Consider the following 9704-nt stretch of genomic DNA (forward strand, 5'->3'; position numbering starts at 1 on the left):
AGGAAGAAAATACAGAAAAAAAGATTTCAGAAATATTTGTATATGCGTGTATGTATGTCGCATGTATGTGTGAAATTACATATTCATGTGTGCGTTACACTTTTTAATACTTTCCTTATGTGATGTGTTACATGTGAAGAACATAATAAATGATTGCATACTTGTATTGTTTTTCCAAACATATCAAATGGCTTAAGCATGTTTAGAATTAAAATGTCACTGTGCACTCCTGTAGATAACTTCTATGTTCTATATACTACCACAAGCATCAAGCAACAGTTTCAGCCACTAGGGAGCTTCTATATGGTCGCTTGATATACTAGAAATAGCTGCCAGATCTCCCTTAAATTATACCACATCACTGTCTAAGAAAATGGCGGTTTGGATAGTCAGATCCTTGGCCCACGACTAGATCTTCACAGCTGCAATGCTTTTAATCATAAAATCCCGTACGACTGAGGTTGATTTGGGACTAAGTAACAGCCACCACTACGGCTGTCATAACCTCTATCTAGCACTACGAGAACCATCAGTATTCAAAAAATTAGCACATTCATAATCGTCTTCTTCATCTTCACCACTAGTAGCTGCAGCAGCCGGGTAATAAGCTTCGCTGATATATATATATATATATATATATATATATATATATATATATATATATAATATATATATATATAGTATGTATATATATAATAAATATATTCTGCCAAATTGCTACCTTCACTATTAATGGCTGCAGGTTGAAAAAAATGAGTAAAGCGCCAAACAAAATACCTTTACATATTATGTATTGGGGCTGAAGTCGACTTTATCTTTCTCTCTACAAAAGAGAGCCGGTCAAATAAAATACCAGTAATATATTTGTACCATCAAGTCGATTGATTTGGTGGTTCTTGCTGATTACTCGCCCATAAAACAATTATTACATTATGAACTTATAAACATATATTGAGCCATTATTTACTGATAGAGCCTACTTTTAATTAATGTACGTAGAATTGCTGTCGTTTACACATAGCCACCGTCACCTTCTTTATACAATAAGAAGCCAACACAGTGATCTCTATGGGGGTTGCGTCCCATGTTAGAAATAGTAGCTAAATTCTTTTCGCACCATATGTTAAAAAAAATCCTAAGAAAAAAGACTGATGCATTTGTTAATGTACTTGTAAGTGCACTATGTCTGAAAATAAGATAAAATTGTCATGATAGATGCATCTTCATATACATGAACTGGTCAGAGCTGAGCTTGCAGTGAAACATATTACGTGAATGCATCTGATGCTAAAATTGTCCATTTATTTTCTTTAAAAAGCCAAGTGAATTGCTTATCAAAAACAATGGGAGTCGCAACGAAGTCCGAAGATAGTGTACAAATGTTGCAGCTCTTGTGTTGCATATAAATATATGTAACTGTATATAATATAACTGTACATGAATCATGTGAGATTTTGATAATGTACCGTGGTGACAGGTGGGCAGGTGGGGGTCACTTCCGTAGGCACTCGCGAAAATCAGTGCAGCAAACTCTGTATCATAACGTGTGCGTTATAATACGGGGTTATAATACAGATGAAATAAGTACTAGGCTTACAAAGAATAAGTCCTAAGGTCGATTTCTACGACTAAGATCCTTTAAGATGGTGCTCCAGCATGACCGCAGTCAAATAACTGAAACGTATAAAGGAATATATATACATATATATATATATATATTATATAATATATATATATATATATATATATATATACATATACATATATATATGTAAGAGTATATATATCGAGAAAGTCTTCTTTCTCGATACATGTGTGTGTGCGTGTGTGTGTGTGTTTGTGTGTGTGTGTGTGTGTAGTTGAAATTGATAGAAAAACAAAAGACAAAAATAGGTGCAGGAACAACAAGCAAGTGTATTAGTTTGACCAATCGGAAAAATACATACATACATACATACATATATACATACACAAACACATACAATCTTATATACATGTACGCAGGATTATATGTGTATGTTACTGGGATGCGTGTATGTAAATATTTAGATAAATGAACAACTTTCCCGTCACTGATGCTACGCTCCATTTACGTTGGGGTTACATCTACCTGGCAAATACCTTCCTGATTGAAGTAGAAATGCGTTGTGAGAGTACACACACCTACGAGCGCGAGCACGCACACATATATACATATTAAAATATGAATATATATGTATACACATATTATATACTTACACACACACACACTCGTGTATATAATTTATCTATCTACCTACCTACCTACCTATCTATCAATCTATCCGTCCATCTAAATATATATATACCTGTCTGTCTAATATATATATATATATAATATATATATATATATATATAATATATATATATATGTGTGTATATATATATTAGACAGACAGATATATATATATATATTATATATATATATATATATATATATATAATATATATATATATATATATATGTATATATATATTAGACCAGACAGATATATATATATATATATATATATATATATATTAGACAGACAGATATATAATATATATTATTATATTATATAGATATATATATATATTATATATATAATATATATATATATGTATATATATATTAGACAGACAGATATATATATATATATATATATAGATATAATGTATATATATATATTCGACATACATATATATATAATATAATATATATAGATATATATATATATATATATATATATATTATATATTAGATAGATAGATTATAGATAGATAGATAGATAGATAGATAATAGATAGATTGATAGATAGATAGATATAATTATAGGGGAATATTAAATTACATTGCGAAAGATATATCATAAACAATTCAAAATTATTTACCAATATATCATTGGCTAGAACATGCAATCAAAAAATATTTTCATAAAAGAAGTGTATGTAATTGTGAATAAATCATAGTTATAACGGAGAAGTTTGCGAAAACCCTTACATGTCTAGAAATAGCAGTCAAAACCGCTATAAAACCACTATAACCACTCATATTATATCCCTTCACAATAGAGGTGTCGGCGGGCGACATGACATAAAATTCAAAACTTAAATAAAAGGGTAGTCCTCTATAATATGAGTGGTTACAGTAGCTTTATAGCGGTTTTGGTTACTATTTCTAGACATGTAAGGGTTTTTGCAACATTCACAATTATACATACTTCTTTCATACACGGTGCGATGGATAAATTGTCCCCATTTTACAATTTTAATTTGCGCATGCGCATTATTCGTTTTTGATTTTACTCGACTACACAGATTGTAGGGTCAGTTGGGTACCGTCTGTGAGAAAAAACAGCACCATGACGTAATTCATTCTGCCAGAAATTTGGAAACGACATGCTGTACTGCTTGGCATTCGCGCCGGAAGCTCCAATACGAACATCTGAGAGTGTTTGAGTGTCAATCTGAGGACATGATAATCTGAGGTCATGACAATCTGAGAGTGATAAAAATCAAATATCCAGTCAACATCAGGGTGTTTGGAGTGATCACTAATGATGGTTACGTTACACCTCCATGCATCTTCCCACACGGCTCCACACTCAATACGGAAGCGTACATCAAGTGCCTGGAGGAGGTAGTGCTGCCGTGGGTGAAGAGGGTGGCTACTGAAAGACCCTATGTCTGGCGACAGGACTCTGCACCATGCCTCACGAGCAGAAGAACCCAGTCATGGCTGCCAGTCAATTTCTGCGACCATGTCACCCTTAACATCTGGCCAGCTAACTCCCAGATTGCAATCCCCTTGACTACTATGTGTGGGGCGCAGTTGAGCGAGAGACCGACAAAACTCCTTGTAACACCAAAGATGAACTGAAGGCAAAGATTATGGCAGCATTTACCAATTTAAATAAGGAGAGCGTCCAGAAGAGTTGCAGGAAATTCCGAAGTCGTCTGGAGGCTGTGTTTGAAGTCAATAGCGATTTTATTGAATAAATTTATTCTTTAGTATTTCAAGATATGTTTATGTAATTTTAGTAAATATATCTGTTAAAATGAGATGTCAGTGTCATTTTTTATTTTTGCGTATTTAGACCACAGTTTATTCACCTGTATATATATTGGACAGAGAGATAGATAGACAGATATTTTCGCATCTGTTTGCAGAGACGTCTAAAGACTATTTTACTTATCGATATAGTAACTATGTAAGTTTGTGTGTTTTATCACATTTAATACTTAATACTTTCAATTTTGTCATCCTGCTCCTTTTTGCGTATACAGGATGTCAGTAGGTCTTCTCGGTGTCAAATCAACAAAAGATTAAATAGCGAAAACCTGAAAGAAGAGCCCTTGTAACATAATCACACGGTTTCCGGTGAATTTAATAAAGGCTTCACACGCAACCCTATTCGAATGATGGCCAGATTCTTTCTTGATTTAGTATTGAAGCTATTACTGCACAGCAATGATATCTGCTCGCATACACCCTTACTGTCCTTTTGCTAAGACACAAATATATATATAAAGGTAAAGGTAAAGTTACCTTTCCGAGTCATGCTAACTCATAAGGGCCGGTTTCCCGCTTTCCACGGCGTATATATTCTCCACCTGGATGGGACGTCGGTCCGTCACAGGGTTATTCATTTTTGTCAGCTGAGTAGACTGGAGCAACTTGAAATGAAGTGTTTTGCTCAAGAGCACAACGCGTCGCTCGGTCCAGGAATCGAAACTACAATCTTGCGATTATGAGTCCAATACCCTAACCTCTAAACCACTTACCTGTGTGTGTTTGTGTGTATATACTTGCGTGTGTGTGTATGTGTGTTAATTTATCTACACACACACACACACACACACAAACACATATATATGGAACTGTGTAGTGTGTAGTATATTGTTTAGAAACTGTTTAATTATTATTATTAATAATGATAATAATCCTTTCTACTAAAGGCTCAAGGCCTGGAATTGGGGCGGGGGTGGATAGTCGATGACATCGACCCCAGAACTCAACTGGTACTTATTTTATCGATCCCGAAAGGACGAAAGGCTAAGTTGATCTCGGTGGAGTTTAAACTTAGAACGTAAAAATTGACTATGTAAGTTTTTTGCCCGGCAATTCTGCCAGCTCACCTAGTAATAATAATAATAATAATAATAATAATAATAATAATAATAATAATAAGAAGAAGAAGAAGAAGAAGAAGAGAAGAAGAAGAAGAAGAAGAAGAAGAAGGTGAGCTGGGGGGAACCGTTAGCCCGTCGGACATAATGTTTAGTAGTATTTCATCCGTTATTACAAACTGAGTTCAAATTCCGCCGAGGTGGACTTTACCTTTAGTTCTCCAGGGTCGACAAAATAGGTACCAGTTGAACACTAGGGTGGATGTAATTGACTTACCTCCTACCCGATCTTGCTAGCCTTGTGCCAAAATTTAAAATCATTATTATTATTATTAATAATAATAATTTTATAGAAATATGAATCATTTCCCATCAGGCTTCAAAACATGGTGCTTCGACAGAAGTTGCAAATTCCATGAAACCACAAAGTCACTCATTTCCTGATGCTAAAAAAAGCTATTATCAAACGCATTTAGACGGCGAAAGAGGAGTAAATGACACTTAAATTTGTAGCTGATGCTTTATTTTTCATGTATATGTGTGTATGTAACCATATGTGAGTGTGTGTTTGTGTGTATGTGTGCGTGTTGCAATTATTGGATTTAATGTTATCTGTTGTCATTGTTTATACACGACTATGTTTTTACCAGAAAAACACACTTAAAGTGCTTCACAAACAACTTGTGGTAGTATTGATGGATTGATAGTAGCTATTTGAAATGTATTCTTAGCTGTTTTGAATGAGTTTTGAATTGTGTTGTAGAGCAATGGATCTTAGGTGGTTGTGCACTCTTGCGGGACGTGTGAGATCACCAGTCTTATTTTATCGGTGTCTTTTTGTCGAGCCGCTGGTTGATGAGAACGTTAATGGGCCAACCCAAGTTGTCTAGCGACGCTGGGAACGCACACACACACACACACACACACACACGTATTGGAGCCGCTAGCGTGAATGCCAAGTAGTACAGCATATCGTTTCCAAATTTCGGGCCGAGTGAATTGCATCATTATATTATATTATATGTGGAGGCGCGTGGCTTAGTGGTTAGGGTGGCAGCATCATGATCGAAAGATTGTGGTTTCGATTCCTGGATCGGGCGACGCGTAGTGTTCGTGAGCAAAACACTTCATTTCACGTTGCTCCAGTCCACTCAGCTGGCAAAAATTAGTAACGCTGCGATGGACTGGCGTCCCGTCCAGTTGGGGAACACATACTCCACAGAAACCGGGAAACCGGGCCCATGAGCCTGGCTAAGCTTTAAAAGGGCACTTTTATTTTATTTTATTATATTATATATGCACGACGGTCTTCTTTCAGTTTCCGCCTACCAAATTCTCTCACAAGAGTTCGGTCGGCCCAGGCTAATAGTGAAAGACACCTTGCCAAGGTGTCACGCAGTGACACATGGGCTATGTCTTCTACTATAGCCACAAGTTTGGGAAGCATGCTTCTTACTACACAGCCACGTCTGCCTTGATATATTTACCCTTTTATTATAAAAAGTCACTCTATGAAAGTGAGTGTTGAGAACCAATGTTGTACATTACGTTGCATTTTAGGAGTCATTGTAAGTAAAAAATAGAAGTTCATCCCCGAGTCATGTAGGCTCAAAGGGCAGGTTTCTTGCTTTCCATGGTGTATATATTTCCTACCTGGACGAGACGCCGGATCGTAGCAGGATTACTCATTTTTGCCAGGTGAGTGGACCGGAGCAACATGAAATGAAGTGTTTTGCTCAAGAAAGCAACGCGTCACCCGGTCCAGAAATCGAAACCATAGTCTTACGATCCAGCATCCTAACCACTAACCCTCGCACCTCCACACAAGTCATTGACAGATTTGAATTATTACTAATTTTATTATTAATGCTACTTGCATATAAATTCACCAAACAGGATGCAGCTAAATATGTCATGCAACTTGCTATCAATTGAGCCAAATCTACGAGCTTGTATGACATTAAATTTATTTGTGTTGCTACTGCTGTTGTTGATATTGTTTAGCGCCAGGTCAACGGTGATTGAGCAAACCTGCAATCAAAAGCGATCCGACCATGACCATCCTGTCCTCTTCAGTCACCATGTACTTAACGGTACCCAAAGTTATTTTAGATATTGATTTCAAATGTTGACACAAGGCCAGCAAATTTAATGGAGGAGATAAGTCGATTACATTTATCCCAGTGTTCAACTGGTATTTATTTTTATCGACCCTGAATGGTTGAAAGACGAAGGCGACCCATCGCTTTTATTGTTTCATACATAAATTAAAGAAACGGCTTGAAACACCTCGTTGTTTCATAATTTGGCTATTTATTTACAAAGTCATCGTACTTTACGTTTTAAGGTGTTAGGAAAGGGAATCGGTGGCTGTCATACATTTTCCAGTTGTACCATTGACGTGAATGAATAGTAAACGATTTCTGATGAGAATCTAAAGAACTAGAAGGAATTACCGAACTGCTGTGAAATTACCAGTAGATTCAGATTTGTTGAAGCTCTTGTTGTTTTACCTGAGGTTGGCTTTATTGAATAGTCCTACTTTTCAAAAGCAATTCTACCTGAACTGAGGGAAATTTAGTTGCTACCTTACATAGGTTGCTTCGTCACTTAGTGGTTCCCTCAAAGATTGGATTAGGATTTGATATATGTCATTAACATGATTTTTTATCGTTGGCTCGAACGAGCGGCATTTCGTTCGTCTTTACGTTCCGTGTTCAAATTTCGCCCGGGTCGACTTTGTCTTTCATTCTTTCGGGGTCTATAAAATAAGTAGCAATTGTGCACTGAGGTCAATGTAGTTGACTTACCATTTCACCCAAAATATCAGGTTTGTGCCAAAATTTGAAATCATTATTATTGTCTGTAGTATATAACGGTTTTAGGTAGGGTGGTCGACGATGTTATTTGGGAAACTATATCACATGACTATATGAAAGCAGTTTTAGTCACTGGTTGCTTAGTATAACAACATATTCTTAATCTGTGTAAACATATTTCCGGTCAGAGCATTAAATATTAACTGGATTCAACGAGTTTTTTTTTTTTCTCGGGGGTTCTGTCAGCTAGAATCCGTTAAGATTTTTTACTACCACCTAATTTTTCAAAGAACTTTAATATATGTTTTTTCTTCACTCTTATCTTCGTAGTATGAAATTTGTCATTGACGTAAATTTTAAATGTCTTCTAACCGTACTGTCAACATCTTTTTCATATCCTGTTTATCGCCCCTCCTTCTCCTTCTCATCATCATCAATCTCATCATCATCATCATCATCGTCGTCGTCGTCGTCGTCGTCATCGTTATCGTCGTTGTCATTGTCGTGGTCACCATCACAAGCACTACCACCGCTACCACTACAGTTTTTCATGATCATGATCATGACGAGTAACGTTCAAAACGGTCACTGGGCATGCTAGAAATAACAGGCAAAGCTCCCTCAAATTAGGTCTTACCGTCTTTAGAAACAAAAGGATTACTTTAAATAATATAGCTGTAGTTATAATGTCTAACAAATAAGTAGCATAACTAAATAAATAAATAAATAAATAAATAAATAAATAAATAAAAGACGGGATGGTCTCGGCAGGAAACCATTTGATGACAGGTTTGCCTGATCAGGGTCGATTTGGACCAAGTAGCAGTAACATCATCATCATCATCATCGCCATGTTAGTCACTTGCTTATGGCAACTATAATCAGGATGTTCATGATTAACACGGTCATCGTTATGATAAAAATCTCCACTACCACCACCACTACCACAACCGTCATCATCATCATCATCCTCATCATCATTATCATCACCATAATCATCTCCACTACTCCCATCCTAGATTCTTCTTTCCATTTTCATTCCCTTTCCCCTCCCTTTTTACCGTCATCATAATTATCGTTTTTTTTTTTTTTTTTCCTTTTATAGTGATTCTTCTGTTGTATGTAAATCAAAAAAAAAACTCGAAATACGAATACCTCAACACTCCCTCCACTCCCTAACACACCGTGGATCTTCTCATCGCATCGAAACTCAACAACTAAATTTCTTAGAACTCCTGCAGTAGCTTATGCAGAAGAAAAAAAACACTGCCTTCTAGACAGTACCTAGCTTCATTATAATTATACTGAGATTTCAAATTCCAGCCGAACTGAAATAGTTCTGTAATTTTATTCCCGTCATTTTAATTACCTACGTAATTATTCTACCTCTCTCCAAAGCCTGTATGTTCCTACACACACACACACATACATATATATATATATATATATATATATATATATATATATATATATATATATATATACATATAATAATATGAGGGAATATTATTCCAAACTTACAGGGAAAAATTCAATTTAGAAATACTAAATCAAATTTCACAAAATATAATATATACATATATAATATATATATATGAATTAGAAAATAATGAAAAATTAAATTATACCATCTAGAAAATTACATATTATAGTCACACACACACACACACACACACACACATATATATATATATATATATGTTACTATGTATATATATATACACACACATACTACTCTTGCTCTTGGCGTCGTCGTCG

This window comes from Octopus sinensis, linkage group LG2 (assembly GCF_006345805.1).
Source record: "Octopus sinensis linkage group LG2, ASM634580v1, whole genome shotgun sequence".
Taxonomy (NCBI): Eukaryota; Metazoa; Mollusca; class Cephalopoda; order Octopoda; family Octopodidae; genus Octopus; species Octopus sinensis.